At 37.5% G+C, this 16,911-nt stretch overlaps 1 long non-coding RNA gene across 3 annotated transcripts in view; it reads right to left on the bottom strand.

Annotated features, from left to right (window-relative positions):
* Positions 1-1,333: 1,333 nt before the first annotated feature.
* LOC123620052 (uncharacterized) overlaps positions 1,334-16,911 on the bottom strand; it is a 68,135-nt gene continuing 52,557 nt past the window's right edge. For 2 of the 3 annotated variants that reach the window (XR_012504108.1, XR_012504109.1), the window contains 3 exons: positions 16,582-16,735; positions 14,944-15,066; positions 1,334-11,676 (listed from right to left, as the gene is read on the bottom strand). This is a non-coding gene — a long non-coding RNA (uncharacterized LOC123620052). The remainder of the gene's footprint in view (positions 11,677-14,943; positions 15,067-16,581; positions 16,736-16,911) is intronic. The other variant, XR_006728763.2, reaches the window with a different exon arrangement.

Genomic DNA, 16,911 nt, shown 5'->3' with positions numbered 1-16,911 from the left:
GTTGATGTACTACTAGTATTTACTGACTAGGGTCATGTTGAGGATACCTGGCCTCGTGTTTACAAAGTGCATAGAACTGTACCTGGCACACAGTAACACGGAGGGCATCAAACCCTACGAAGCCGGCAATGCTTTTCCCATTTCAGATAAAGGAACTGAGTCTCAGGGAGACTCACCAACTTTCTTAGATTACATGGTTTGTAAGGGCCTGGATTTGGTAGCAGCACCAGAAATGGAGAGATCTCTGTGACAGATGTTGCCAACCCAGACTTATTAGTTACAACCGTTATTATTAGAATTTACAGAACTTAGCAACTGTTTAAACTTCTGAGCATCTCTATACGCAACAAGAATGCTAAAAACAAAAGCTCCATCTGTTGTTTTTGGCTGAATCAAATGACACACTTCCGGCCACTTTCATAACATCTTTTAGATCCAAACACCCTTCAAAAGCTTAGATTCATTTAGGTCATTGTACCTCCAGTTTGAACATTAATCTGGTTTTCATTCAGTTCTTTTTTTATGAAATGCAATGCAATTAAGAAGCATAACTATAAACACAAAGTTGTTTATAAAAATCAATGTGTTCTGCCCCACACCATTTGCAGGGAAAATTGTGTGTGAAATTTTTTCCTCCAGAAATCTGTACAATCACACTTAAAGCAAACAGTCTTAAAAGGGAATGAGTCTATGGGGTTAAGAAGCAATTCAGAAAGGGCTTCCCAGCAGTGTGTTCTGCAATTTGGGGAGGAGTGAATATCTTTTTATGAAATCACTTAGTGAGTCCTTTTGTAAGCCTACAAGTTTTATTCTGTGGAGGCTTGGTGTATAAGAAAAATGTGGTGTGCTGAAGAGTTTTCCAGCTTTTGTTTACTCCTTCTCATTTACATGGTGTGTTAGCTTACCCAGGCAAAGGAATCTTAATTAATTCAAAGGCGTCTAACAATAAAGCTATTGTGTAGAAGAAACTAGGCATTATGGCAGTAACTAAATGCTTTGAGCATCAAGAGTATTTCAGGTTTGTAGAGACAGTCAAAGCATCACAAGGGCTTCCTTCTGCCCTTGCCTTCAGCCCACAACTCGCTCTGATCTTAATGGCTCCCAGACATAGCCATCTGCTGGAAAACAAGCCGCTGGACAACAGGCAACTAGAAAACAAGCCACACCCAAGTTTCCACGAGCTTAAAATATTGTATTCACACTTACTTGCTTAAAATGCACATGCTTGCTTTGTTTTAATGTTTTGTGCAGTAGATGACCTATAACATGTATTATGCTAAAGAAAATTTGTGAGGGGCAATCCTGAGATTGACCATAATGGCATGAAGGAGGGCAGATATTTCCTTAGGGTAAAACAATGAACGGTCTTGGAAAGCCAGATCATCCATTAGCAGAACTTTGTACTGGCATGAAAGATGCTGTTGAACCCAGGGGAAGTATCTGCTATCTTGAGATGTCCCAGAGGCAATGGCAGAACAGACTCCGAAATTTTGCATACCCCGAGGAGGGTGATTGTTCCTGGAAGGAATGGGCCTGAAATTAATCAGTTAACCAGCAGGCAGAACTTAGTGCTTATCACATGGAATACCTAAAGCCCCACTCTTTGATCGCATTTTTTTCTGAGCTATATAAATATGATGTTGCCCAGGCTTTCGGCACTCTAGATTCATGAGATCTTGAGACCCCTGGTCCCATCTTTGCTCTTTATTTAGTCTATTTGTTTCTTAAGTCTTGTGTCGCCTGTCCTCAGACACGATCCCGAGCTGCGCTGGACGCAGCAGCCATCCAAGGTTTTGTCTCATGTAGGGGAGGGGTAACTGAGTAGCTTTTTGATGGGTCTCTGTGTGGCATCTACAAGAAGGCGGGGGAAGAGGATGATGACTCACTGAGTGTAACCAACTGGGCCCCCAATTTTATGCAATTTTGTATTTTTTGGAAAACACTTCTTAAGCACACTCAGGCAGTCTGATTTATAAAACAGCTTTGTCTTCTACTGCTGAATAATCCTACTAAGGCACCCAGTAAACTATAGCATGACTTAAATGAAAGTTTGACGTCGTAAGTTCCAGGAGTCCCAGTCAGTTTAACCCCAGAAGGGTTTTTTTTTTTTTTTTCTTTCCTCAAATGCTCAGTTATTTTGTTCAATGGGTCTAAACAAGCCCTAGGTAGGAAATGAGAGCTGGAATACAAGGCACAGAGTAAGTATTGAAGGAGACATGGAAACATCACCTCTAATTGAATCTTTGATAGGAGGAGCAAACTTTCCCAAGGATCAATCCATGGTAACCATTTCCATGGGAAATTTTCAAAACATGGCATTTGAGCATAAAAATGATAAAACAGTAAAATGTTAGAAATAGTATCAATGGTAAATTGGTATTCTATTTTAATTTCTTTTTTTGGATTATAAAGAAATATATATTGACTGTACAATAATCAGGAAATTAGAGAAAACCTTAATGGAAAACAGAAATCCAATTCACTAGAGATAATTTATCGTCCTATTACAAATACAGTATATACTTCACTAGAGAACAAATTTGAGGCTACAGAAAAGAAAATGAAAAAGTTATTTATGATCCTTACAAATCAAGGGCAACTATAGTTACTCTTGACTGGTCAGGTGATATGATTATGTTTGTTACATCAAGGACATTGAAACATAATAGTTAATTTTCATAAAATCCTTTTAAAGTCTGGAATTTTAATTAAGCACAGCCTAATGAATATCAAGGTAAGATACAGCAGATCATGCAATCATTTCACATTTTAAATGCATGTATATAATGCTAATAATATCCAAGAGTCTCATATGAATCATTCTCTTTATGGAGTCAAAAGCAAGAAACACAGTTCAGTACCATAAATAAACAGAAAAAAATGTAACTTATAGAGTTCTCCACACCCCACTTAAAACTCACACCAACGCTTTTAAAAGCCCCTTTATTCACTGCTTAATTCTTCATTCCCAGCAGCCACTGATCATCACTGCTTGCAACTGAACAGCAAAATTTCCTTTCCACTCTCAGGCTCTTAATAGGCAATTTCAATTTAGAAGCTCTGGAAATGGCACTCCCGACTCCAATCCAATGCCATCTGTCTTCCTAAACACCGAAGGATCACAAAGATCAACTTTCCTTCCTCAGAATGTGGAGAAGGAAGGAAATTCAGCTGCAAATAACTTATTTGTATGTGTGTAGGAACTGGAGGACAGAAAAGCCGTGAACGCCTTCCTGGTTGGTTATTTTTCACCTGTCCTATGACCAAAATTTGGAGTTTTGTTGAACTCTATTTGTAGTATCTTACTTAAGCTGTAATGTTGAGGCATATTGGTCTTTTTTTATGGCCTAGGTGTTTATTATGAAATAGCCAGTGAGCCACATTAAAGCATTGTAAAACAGTTAAATGTAGGTGAGTCTGTGTTTGTGTGTGTGTATGTATGTGTGTTTTGGGTAAATTTGTCACTGTATGTGTAAGCAAATAGGTATTCACTGATGAAATGTTCAAGAAGGGAGCTTTGGAAGCTAAACAAAAAAATAAATAAATGGACACATGTTCATCAAGAGCAGAGATGTCCAGGATACATCTCTGTATCCTGCTAGAAACCTGTTTGTAGGCAGGGAAATCGTTTCATAAGACAGGACTACAGTGAGTTATAAATACTTCTGCAAACAAACATTATGATAATCTTGTACAATAAAAATGAAATCAAAAGAAAGTGATATAAGAAAAGGGAAAATCGCTTTTTAAAAAATAAAAACCTGACACATAGACAAAGAAGAACAAACAATAAAGTCACTGGAGTTTTAAGTTTTTCTATTATCAGGTTATATGGAATGCAGACCATAAATGGTAAACCCTGAATTAATTGTCAACCAGCTGGACTAAATGCATGTTTCAATAAGTATCATCATAGCTAAAGTTCTGCTTTACAGCAACTCTCCTTCATGGGTGTTAGGGTGATTCCTTCCTGAATCACAACACTTGGGGTGGAAAAAAAAGACAAAATTTTGGTATATATGGAAAATTTTTAATCGTTTTTTTAAAAATATTTAACTACCAAAATTACGAAGTTAGTTTAATTATTTTAGACTAAAATGGATGCCTCTTTTCTGAAACGGGCTAGATTATCTTCTCTGGCCACCTACAGTTCTCCTCAGATTTAATATGCCTGAGTCACCTAATGAATGGTCTTACTGGAATGTAGATTCTTACTTAGCAGGTACAGGATGGGCTGGGACTGCCTTTCTAAGGTGCTCCCATGTGTTGTTGCTGCCATATTTGTGCTGACTGGGAAACTGAATTTTATTTTGTAAAATTTCAACTTAATTTCCATAACCATACATGACATAACAGGTAGTGCAGGACGCTACACAATATACTTTATTAGAAAATTGTTACTTGCCTATGATCTGCGTGAACGCACACCGTCTGCAAATGTGCCGTACTTTATGCATCTTTATGAGAACACAGGTGCTCTGGCTGTGGAACAGTGCACTTCACTGAATTCTCTGGGTGAGATTTACTACCCCAGTGGCTACTCACTGGAAAAGTTGATCCCACAGTGTTCTGAGTTTTACTTGTGGCTGCCTGGGAAAATACAAAATGAATCATCAAGAAATGTTGCAGATTACCAAGGAGCTTTTGAGGCAATATAAATTGTTCTTGTTTTTTCTTTTCCTTTCAATTGAGTGAAATACCCACAAAGGCATATACACGATAGAAACAAGAGTCACACGCAATCAGAACCCTAGTTTACCAAAGTGATTTCAATTTCAAATAATCTTGTACCCTATGATTGTTTCCAACAGGAAAATGGCTACATCAGAGTCATTTCTGAGCCGTGTGATGAAGGAGCAACTTGTCATGAACTTGAAGCCCAGACTTTTGAGTCATAAACTAAATTCTGGCTTTATCCTGTTATCACTGACTCCCATCTTGGCCTTGGACAAGGTGCTTCTCATCATAATATTCAGCTCACATGCACAAACATGGAAACATAATGACAAATGGTGATATGAATATTCATTGCTCAAATAAGAATAATCATAGTGGTACCAATAACAGTGATGAAAATAAAACTATCTTACCTTTGTAAATTGGAAGTTTACAAAGTACTTACACATGATATTCGTATTAATTTTCAGGTAAGATAGCAAACAAAATATATAAGAAAAACAGCTAACTTTTGTTACTTTTGTTTGTTTGTTGTTAATATGCTTCCAGGAGATATGAAGTGATCATCTCATACCCCTTTGGAGATATGTTCTGATGCTTCACAGCTGCCATCTTCCCCACCTCTCCCTGCTCCACCTCTTCATCCTCCTCCTCATCACTGTCATCATTTTTTATTTTTGTGACACCCCTAAAGACTAGAGTAGAAGTGTCAGTATTTTGCATGCCTTCTTGAAAGCCAGTGGTGTTTTATGCAAAAATAAAACTACCTTTCAATTTATAAGAATTGTTCTTTCTCTTCTAAAAGGGCTTTTGCAAAAGCCTTTTCCTGATTAGGTTAAAGAAAATTAACTTCCAAAGTCCATCAAATTGCAAGGAAAATCAAGGAGTACTTTGAGTTGCTAGTAAGCATCCAAAAAACACAGAGTAATATTAAAATCAACAAAACAATAAACCATATTGCATAAAAGTGCCCATTTTCCCAGACAACTTTTATCTTTAAAGTGCTGTCTTTGAAAATCATAACCAGAATTCTGACCTTTGAAAAATGCTTGGCAAAGGTATATGATCTTGCTATAATTTTCACATTATGAACAGTGTTTAACACAATCAATTTGGTTTAGTGTTCAAGGAATATGAACAAAAGGGCATCTTGAAGCTTCACAGTTATAATGAAAAAAGCAAAGTCAAACAGGTGTACATTATTTGTGTTAGAAAAATCTAAAATGGAGTCAAGATCATTTTAGGTTGATTGTTTTGCAAATTTTTATTAACATTTATATTTTTGAAAAGATTTACCACCTCTTAACACAAAGAAGGAAGAAATTATAAATTCAAATACAATTGCAGGAATATATGATTGTGAAAATGTAACAGTCATAAATACATCCAGTATTAATGCTTTCTTAATGGTTTCTGAGAATTTCTTCCCTTAACACATATTACAATTGTGAGCTCTTCTGACATAGACCCAGAATTTGAACCAGTGTCAGTTTTAAAAAACAGTTAATTCATTCAGATTCCATTTCAGAATGTTGATAGATGACCTCAGTCAAGTTATTTTGTACTAATCATGAACATTTCTGCACATTGGCCAAGTCTTATGGGACAGAGTGGAGCTAGCAATGTTTTTAATGTGGTGGACTCTGATATGTATAAAATTTATAGATGGATGAATTTGTCCTGGTTATTTGCAGATCTCAAATGCACACTCTATGAAGTTTTAAAGACATATTCTTTTTTCAATTTATCATGACTAATGTGAGTTAAAATGCCTACTTTGCATAGTATTCAATTCTTGAAAAGCTGAAGATGTAAAAAATTTTTAGATAGGTCAAAATATCTTCAGTTTCAAGTCTGTTGCTTTAATACGCAATGGTGCTATCATTAGATTACTGTGCATCCAGTAAATCTATACTATGAAAGTGTATTTCTGGACATAGAAAGACCTTATTGAAATATTTATAAATGAAAAATTCCTCAAAACATACATTTATTGAATGCTAGATTAAGTCTATATTTTTATAAAGAGAAACATAGAGATATACAGACAAACATGAAAACAAGTATCCGTTAAGATAAACATCAAAATTGTAACAGTGACTATTATGAAGCTGTGGAATTATGGTTAATTGGTTCCATTTCTCCATATGCTTTTTGAAGTTTTGGGTATTAAGCATGAACTACTTTCTAACAGGGAAACATAAATATGTGCTTGTGTGTGTATGTGTGCAATTTTTTTTTTCTTCAAAGAAATTTTTCTCTGATATCCACCTCCTTACAGAGATTTCGTGGTGAACTATAAATAATAACATTAACAATCTCATTTTTTATTGTAAGACAAACTTTTTGGCTAATAGATGAACACCATTCTTCAATTCTTGCTAACACAAAGATTTGACTTCAAGGTTACCAAAGACATCAAAGTTGAGACAGAAAGAACCTTAATCTACAATTAATGTTTTCTAGCACAATAAAATCACCATGGATAAAGCACTTTGCCTTTTAAATGTTTAAAGATGATTTAACATCAGCTATAACCCAAGCAAGCATTGCTTAGAGGGGAGCTTTACTCCGTGATGGCTGAGATGAAAGAGTTTTACTGTTTGTTTACCTCTTCAAGGAAAACAAAACACCATTCAGAGAGAACGTATTAGGCAATTTAACAATTGGAAAATTAGGCAATTTAACAGTATGAAACATTAACTACTCCTTCTGGAGAACAATTTATCCTGCCCTATTTTGTGAAATACTGAGAGCTAGTTTAGGTTGCAAAGTTGGTGATAATCATGATAAACTGTAGTAGTCAATTCAATTCAGCAAACACTGGTGAACAACTGCTTTGTTTTGCGAGACTGTGCGCCAGAATTCCCATGTGCGATCTGGACCCCACACTTCATAACTCTGAGGCGTTGGACAAGTTGCACAACCTTTTGCTGCCTCAGTTTCCTCACCTGTAAAATAAAGATTATAGCTATCTCATCGGGTTAAATAAGCTAGAAATATGAAGGCTAAATCTCATTTCACTAAGGAAATAAGAAAATGTCACCTTCTCAGATGCAAACAGTATGTCTTCAGCATCACCCATCTGAGAAGGTGGTTGATTAATAGATCAATGTATGGAGTATCTCAAGTTAGACCCGAATTATTTTTTTCCAAAAAGCTCCCACAAACACCAGAGTGTTTATCAATTGTGTTGTAATATGCTCCAGATAATATTTGTATGTATCTTTGATAAAGATAATTAAAGAAGAAAATTATGTCATTGTATCTATAACCAGTATATAGACCAATATTAAATTGGAAGGGTAGAGACAAATAATTTTATTTTTTTTCCATCGTAACCTTCAAACATTTGCAGTTAAATCTTTCTTCACTGCCCCTTAAAGACATATTGAGTAAATTCTGCAATCCTCTGCCAGTTTTAGGTTTTAAATTCCAATCCACTCTAATCCAATTTAAAATATCAAGCTCACATCCAGTTTATTGCTCAGATCCTCTCCTCCTCTCTGTGCTTGTGACGTGGGTCAGAAAGGTGGAAAGCCCATGGTCAGCTCTTCCATGTCCCCCTTCCTTCCCTTTTCTGAGTCCATTTCCTCCATTATTTTAAAGACTAATATTAGTCTTTAGAACAAAGGGAGCAATGACTTTTCGCTGAACCGTGCTATTGTAGTTGTCGCCTGCCTTTTGTGGCTTCTCTGACCAACCTCAACAGACTGTGCCACTGAGAGGAGGTAATGCCTGAGGCCCGCTCCTGAAGCACGCACGTGGGGCCCGGGGGCAGTCAGGTGGTGCAACGTCCCAGTTTCTGCGGTGTCAGCTTGAGCGTCATCCTCGATGCAGTGTGGTTGCCCCAGTGTCTGACTACAGCTTATCCCTCTGCTCATTATCTCCCTCTGACTCGCGTCTCCCCAGCTAGATCTGCCCAGAGGGAGAACATCAAGTCTGCTGCCTAAAAAGAAGTCCACCCAGGAAATGAGTTGTCAGTCTCACCCTCTCTTGATTTTACTGATTCTCTTGGAGCTCTTCCCCACTTGGCTTGACAGGAGAAGGAAAGGGAGTCAAATAGCCCTCCTCGGGTAGAAGACTAAGGATTCTTCCAATGCAATGAATGAATTTTCTAGGGGTCGGGAGGAGAGATAAAGATTCAGGAAGTGGTTAAGAGCAGTCAAGCTGATTTAGCCCTTTTAATAAGCTGTGGACAAAGTTCTGGACTGTACTGTCTTCAGCTCTACTTTGAATAGTCTTGTGGTAGGTAGAACAATGGCTTCCCAAAGATGTCATGCCCTAACCTCTGGGACCTATGTAAATGAGTCACATGGCAAAGGGAAATGAAGACAGCATATGAATTTAAGCTTCCTAATCAGATGGGAAAGATAAAGACATTATCAGATGCACCCGATGTAATCACAAGAGTCATTAACTATGGACAAGAAACAGAAGAGTCAGTGTCAGAGTGATGCAAATGTGAGAAAAAGTTGACCAGCTGCTGCTGGCTTTGAAGGTGGAAAGGGACCACAAGGCAAGGACTACAGGCAGCCTTCAGATGCTGGAAAAGGCAAGGAAACAGATCTCCCTTTAGAGCCCCCAGGAGGAGTGTAGCTCTGCAAACCCCTTGATTTTAGCCCAGTGATACCCATTTCAGACTCCTGGCCTCTAGAACCATAAAATAATAAACTTGTGCTGTTTTTTAAGACACCAAGTTTGTAGCAATTTGTTTCACCAGCAATAGGAAGTTAATACAGGGTCCTAGCAATCAACTTTATTATCAAAAAAAAAAAAAAATCCCTCTCTCTTTCCTGTTTTGTGACCAAGAGAGACCCACATTATGCTTTGTTAATGCGAAGGTTCTGCTTTACATTGAAAATCTAGCCTGGTTTTGTAATATGACAAACCGGGCTGTCCATTCAGATTTAACACACTGCTCCAAGACCATATTTGTAAAGCAGCATCTCCATTTAATTTTTCTTTCCCCTTAAGAGACATCAACATGTGTGAGAGAATGCATTAATTCATGGTCAGACAACTGGTCATCTCTTTTGCACTGAAATGGTAGGCTTGAACACAACGAGAAAGGTTTTGCACAACAGGCCAGGAAGTTTGAAATATATTCAATAGCCAACCAGCAGTCATTGTATATTTTGGGGCAGAAAAGAGGTATTTTGAGAATGCACTTATGAAAAATTGCTCTGGCAGTAGTGTGTAGAAGTGGTAGGAGAATGAAGAACGTATAGATATTTATTGCTTTAGTACAGGTTAGTGATAACAACTATCTGAAACTAGAACATGGTAATGACAACAAAAAGGGAGCAATTAATTAAAAATAAATTGTCAGTAAATGTTAGTGATTAACTTGATACAAAAGGACAGATGTGAATGAGTCAAAGATGAATTCTCATTTTTGTATCTGAATAACTGGGAGACTGAAGGTATAAAATTGCTATGAAAAAAAAGATTGTGGAAGGCAAGATGATTATGATAATGTTGAAATAAAATTCTAGACTCAAGATGGAACTGCTCCTGTTCCAGATGCCACTCAGCAAACTGAAATTTATGTAACGTTTGTGTCTCTGTAAATGCTCTGCTTGACCAGAAATGTAACATATCCAACCAGCAAATCCCCAAAAGCCAAGCCAGCTCTGAGCTCTACACTTACTTCCTTGTTTCTCAGTCATTTTCTGTTTCTCTCTTCCTTGTTCTTTATTCCTTCTCTATAAAAGCCTGCTGTCTTCCCCTCCATTTTGCAGTTCTCCCGACCCTTAAGAATAAAGACTGTCCACTTCAGGAAGTGTTAAAGGGCATTTGTATCATCCACAATGTCTTCTTTAATCATTTTTAACAATAATAAAACCACTAATACTTTGCTAGACATTTTACAGCTAAAAAGCACCAGAAATTTATACTGGGAAAATTAAACTTGAGAAACGATTACACATATTTCCAGAGTAAAAGTCATTCTACTCCTGTGTCACTAACTCATTTCACTGAAACTTAAGCCTGATTCTCTTGAAAGATATTCTAAGAGAAATACAAATTATCTGCTTGTCTTAATTCATTCAGGCTCTTATAACAAAAATGGACTTGGCGTCTCAAGCAATAAGCGTTTATTTCTCACTGTTTTGGAGCCCGAGAAGTCCATGAGCAAGGAGCCAGCAGTTTTGTTGTCTAGTAAAGGCTTACTTCTTGACAGATGCACATCTTCTCACTGTGTCCTCCATGGTGGAAGGGGCAAGGGAGCTCTCTGGGATCTCTTTAATAAGGGCACTAATCCTATTCATGAGTGTTCCACCCTAATGACCGAATCATTGCCCAAAGGCCCTACTTCCAAATACTGTCACACTGGGGATTAAGTTTCACTTGTGAATTTTGCAGGGACATAAACCACTCTGGTTGTTTGGCTGGGGAGCAGATGTGCAGAACCCCTTATTCTGCCATTTAGGAGGTGGATTTCCTAAGTTAGTTTTTTTTTTTTTTTTCTTTTTATGCTACATAGCCTTAAAATCACCTATTTGTTTCTCACTAAAAATAGCCCAAGCAGGAGTAAAAACACAGGGCAGTTTTCTTACTTCCATTTTCTTAAACTTGAGAAACACCTGACTTAAGAAGCAGCCTATCACAGCTGCGTCTAGCAAATGTTGCCGGTGGGTGAGGTACATGATTGCAGCCGGCTCAGTGTCCCTGAGAACGGCGTATTGAGAAGCCTGCTCACCACCCCTTTAAAAAGTCAATTATTAAATCATTCCTTGATTTTTCTCCATGTTAATTAGAGTTTACTTTTATAATATTTCTGCAGAGGGTAGGTATCCGTTTGGATGCTATCCAGTAAATAGAAAACTTCTAGGTGTTTTGAGCAGAAAGAGTTTTAATGCAGAAAACTGGTACCTGGCAAAGGTTAGAGGGGCTGGAACAAAGGGGTCTCATTGAGTTCTATACCACAGAAGGCCACAGAACAGACCACCAGAGTGGCTACTACCATGTCCACACTCCAGAAGGGTCAGAAAGCTGAAGGAGGCAAAAGGAAGTATTAGGTTCAAGAACACACTTCTCTGCTGCACACTGATGATCAAGAAATCAGGACTGAGAAGTTGCTGTACCACCACGGTGACTCTTTCCCAGCACTAAAGCTGGTGACTAGACATAGAAATCTGTGGCAGAAAACAAAGACAAAACAGTTATTTCTCCCTCTCATTGGTCACAGCAGGGAACAGCCAGCAGTAGAAGGAAGATGATGCTTGTCTCATTTCTATCTCCTAAATCTCACACAGGGCATTTAAGAGGCAGAATATGATCTATATCTAGAATGCTAATGACAAGGAAATGGAATACATAGATTTCAAGCCACACAACACAAGAAGGTCTCCAAGAAATGGGTAAAGAAAATAAATATTGGGTGCTAATGAATCATATCCAATACAAGGTTTCATTGTAAAACCTTGATCTTATTTATTTCCCAAGTGTTTCACTTCTCTTGAGTTGTTGAATGTAAATATTTCTCTCTCTCTTAAAACTCAATAGCTTAAAAAATCTAGTTAGAAAATTGGCAAATTTTCACCAAAGCATTTCAAAAAGAGGATATACACATCGCAAATTGGCAAATGAAAAGATGTTCCACATTATTACTCACTAGAGTAATGCAAATTAGAGCTACTATGAGTTATGAGCAGATACTTATGTGGAGAGTCAAAAAAATAAATAAATAAAAATAGTGAGAACACCAAGTGCTGGCATGGATGGGAAAAAACTAGATAACTCATACCTGGCTAGTAGGTATGTGAAGTGGTACATTTGCTGTTGAAAAAAATAGTTGCAGCCAAATGCTCTTTGATATCTCCGTTTAAAATTGATGTCTCCTGAAGCACAAGTTTGCGTAAGGCAGATGGTATATAGTGAAACCCACTGGATGGGGACCAATCTTGATGACCCCATCCATTGTAGGTTGTAACTTCTAGCCTAGGAAATAGCACAAGCCACACCCACAGCTACTCCTTGGAGCGCCTCTGTGCTCTGGTACAAAGGTCTATGATAACGATGATGAAAATGTGTGCGAAGTGCTAATGACTAATTTACACGGGCAGAGAAATAAGGCTCATGGGCAAAAGCTAGGTGTAAATGGCCAACTCCTTATGCTCAGAGAGGGTTAGATTGTAAGTCTACAATTATGGCTATAAATGACAACTTCATTATTAAAATTCCTGTAAGAAATGTAATTTCTTTTCAGTTTGAAACTCCCTAGGCCATAACCTCCTTATTTCTCACTGAATTAATTGTTTGGACAGTACCCTGGAATACCATATTTTTGATGATAAAAGATGACTTCGAAATACTAAGTATTAGCTCTTCTGTTGATTTGTAGAAAGGTAAAGCTTTTGAAACCATGGTGATCTTGAGTCATGTTGCAATTTCCTTTTCAGTGAACGAGAGATTGAATTTCCAAGTTGCAGAAGCATTTTAGAAAATGAGACATTGCCCAGGTGGGTGACAGGGTCTATGGGAGGCCACCTGGGGAAAAGGAAGCCAGCATTTACCAAGTGCCTGCTCTGTGCCGGGAGTTGTTCACACTCACATTTTTAATTCTCACCAAACCTCCCCAGGTTAAGTGGAATTTTCCCTTTATCACACTACCAGCAAATTGAGACACAGAATTTTAACAGTTAAATTACAACTTTTTTTCCTAACATTAGACCCTCTGTTTATAAATTCTTAGTATGAGAAATTATTTGTGACCCAATATGCAAGAATGCCTTGACAACTTATTTCTGCCTGGTTATAATTACAAAAGTTATTGACTTTTAAATACTAATAATATCACCACTATACTGTGTTTATACTTCCAAGGGTAAGAGGTTCTTATTCATCTAAACCAGGTTAAGACATTAGACCATGAAGTATGAAGATGGATGAGAATGGAGACTCAAACACAAGGTTGCTTTTATTTTGGTTTCATACAGACCTGAACAATGCAAAGAAATCAGCCAGATAATGATAAAGAGTGGAATCATTTCCCCAATGCTTAACTAGTTGCTAGTTACCTAGATGCTTGCTCCTTGCAAAGTTCATTCAAATTTCAGTGATCAGTGTCAGCTATATAGGGTAAGTATCCTGCTAGGTCAGAGTTACTCAGAACTCTGGGTTCCCTGCTTTTTATCCATGAGTTTGGCTGGAAGGACCACATCCCCATTCAAGACTTTGCTTACTCATAGAAGCCACACTGACTCCTTGCTCTACTTCTTACTGTGTCCTTGGGTAATAGCAGGTGTGGCCATGACAAAACTTGGAGCTGATTACTTCTCCTTCAGTATACAATAGTGTGGCTATTTTAAATCATTCCTTCCTCTAAATTCTTTACATTCTTTCCATCTAGAGGCAAAATCTATGTCCCCTCTTCTTGTATCTCAGAGGGACTGAAAATGCTTCCTCAAACACGGTCCAGTGTAAGCAGGATGGGTTATAAAGGATGCTGCAACTCCTATCATGCTGACTGAAACACTTGTATTTGGAGCCTGGTGCCACTCTGTAAGATGTCTGAATAAATACATTGAGGCCACCGTGCCATGAAGAAGCCAAGACACATGGCAAAGCCTCATGTAAATTATGCCAATTGGCAATGCTAGTCTTCACGTCCTTACAGGACAGCAGCAGACACGCTTGTAAGGAATAAACCTCAGATAATTCTAGCCTTTGTCTCTTAAGTCATCCCAGCTTTCAGCTCTTCTCATTTGAGATCCAGACACCATCAGTTAGAATCTATCAGTTCTTTCCGTATCCTGTCCAAATTCTTGACTCCAGAATTCTTGTATATAATGAAATGGTTGTTTTAAACCACTGAATTCTGGGTGTTCTGTAATACAGCCATAATAACTGGAACAAATGGTTAGACACCGAAGATTTTTTTCAGTTCCGCTGTGTGGAATGTATGCAACCTAAAGCTTACTTAAGGGAGTAGATTCCTGTCTTTAAATATCATTGTTTGTTATCCTGTGCCGTACCAACTTCTCTGGCTTATAGAGGATTTTTTTTTTCTGTGATAAGTATAATTCAAATATTTCTGAGAATTTTGTATAAAAAGATACGTTAGCAAAAGTGCTATCAAAAAATAAACCACAAGAATACATAAATAATATCTATATTATATAATATAATTTGAGGTAGTATTAGCTAGGATTAGCTTTTGCCACTTGTAACAGAAAACTGAAATTAATAATGACTAAAATGCGTAAGAGTTTTATTCTGGAACCTGACAGTCTAGGGCTCTGGGGTCAGACAACGTACCTTAATTTGAGCAGTGTTTTATTAGTGACACACAAGCTTTTTCCAACTTCTAATGCTCCATTCCTAGAGGGTGGTCCTCTTCTGCATGATTCAGCATGGCTGCTGTTGCTCCAGTTATTGCTTCTACATTCCAGTCAGCAAAAATTACAAAAGGGAAGAGCAGGATAAGCTACATATTTAGCGCACTTTCAGGAAGTTGAACATCCTATTTTTACTTTCCTATCTGTCAGAAATCATAAGGTCACACTTAGCTGCAAAGATATCTGGGAAATGAAGCATATCTGGGGAAGCAATGTGCCCAGTTAACATTCAGAGGTTCTGTTCTAAGGACAAAGTGGAGAATGGATGTGTGCTACCACTAGGATTCTCTTCCTACATCGAGGTGGCATGGAAAAACTTCTCAACTGAGTACTTGTTTCAAAGAAAAGCGGGAACACTAACGTGTATGAAAGAAACACCTTCCTGACCTACTGTGCATCAGAGGCTAAACTGCTGGCCTGGCCTGTGATATACCAATCATTGGCCTTGTTTTATAGAACAGCAACTGATTCACCAAACTTAAAACACGTGCCCGAGTTTATATTGCTAATAAGTAGCAGAAACATAGCTCAAATTGAGGACGCCTTTCTGACCTCAACATCCATTCTTTACTTCCTCAAGAGAGGAGAATCCTGGAGAGAGAGATGGTCAGTGGCCTTTGCAGCAGGATCCTATGTCTTGCTTGTTATCAGCTCCTGACCACTCACAGTGATGACTGGTGATGATGACAATGGCTTTTTTTGAGCACTACATGCAGGCACTCCTTTAAGTGCCAAACAGGTTATTAATTCATTAGTGTAGACGCTACTGATTCCTTTTTTCTTACTAAATAGCATGTTTTACTTTCATTTAAAAAGAAATAACAACCTTTTAAATGATGTTTCATGAGTTATTTCTGAGGAATCGGACTGTGATTTTGTTCAACTATTCAAAGTGATTGTTAAAGAGTTCCCTTTTCAGTGATACAGTGACTTCCTTGGCCCTGCACACCAGTATACTCTAAGTAATTCATCTTGATTTAATTGAAGAAAAAGTTTTTGTATTTTTAGTTGTTATAGTTCATCTGGATAATCTAGAGTACTCTTTATCCAGCCTGTTAAATTGAAAAATAACTCAAATGTCAAATATTAACGTTGTTAGAAGTTCTGTGACATTTTTAACCTTCTCTGATGTAATTTGGAAACGGCTATTTCTAATACTTTACACTTAGTTGTCCATAGGTTTATTCTTCATTAATAATAAGCCACTGTGCATGCCTGGGAAATTGTTGAAAACTAGTGTTACCTAATGACTTTGGAACTTATAAAATTATTGTCCTTTTGAAGCATTATTGCCCTTGAAATCCATGAAGCCTGCAATAATAGTTCTAAGAAAATCTGGAGTCACCAGAGAAACACCACTGTGGAATAACAGCATAAACAAAATAAGATCAATAAGGCCCCACTCCAGCGGGGTGCGGGAAGAGGGATGGTCACAACAAAGATTCCAAGAAACCTGAAAACAGTTTGCCTGAGGGAAGCATACTAGTACTAATTGCTTTGAAATGTAGAACAGGCTCTAGATTAATCATTTTGTTGGTTTCTTTAATTTCCAACTTACTTCAAGTAAATGCAAGTTTAAGGAGCGGCATTATTTCATGGCAAGAAACAAAGAATTTTTCACTGGTGTTGACACAGGTCTCAAGAGCAGTAAAGTTGAGGCTATTTAATCCCTTCATCAGCTCTCTCTACAGGAAATCTTCGGCCATGGGTCTCTGGGTTTTTCAAAGAAAGATGTAAATTAAAAATTGAAAATGGAGGGGGGAATAGAAAGATAATAATAAAAATAAAATACAATAAAATAAAAATCCAAAATAAAAATCCATCAGTATGCTATTAAATGATTATTAATTATCAATATTTATTGTCCATAAAAATATCGAGCCAAATA

The sequence above is a fragment of the Camelus bactrianus genome, chromosome 3, assembly GCF_048773025.1.
Source record: "Camelus bactrianus isolate YW-2024 breed Bactrian camel chromosome 3, ASM4877302v1, whole genome shotgun sequence".
In the NCBI taxonomy this organism is placed as follows: Eukaryota; Metazoa; Chordata; class Mammalia; order Artiodactyla; family Camelidae; genus Camelus; species Camelus bactrianus.
Note: the sequence above shows the minus strand (reverse complement) of the source record. Positions and strands in the feature narration are given on the sequence as shown.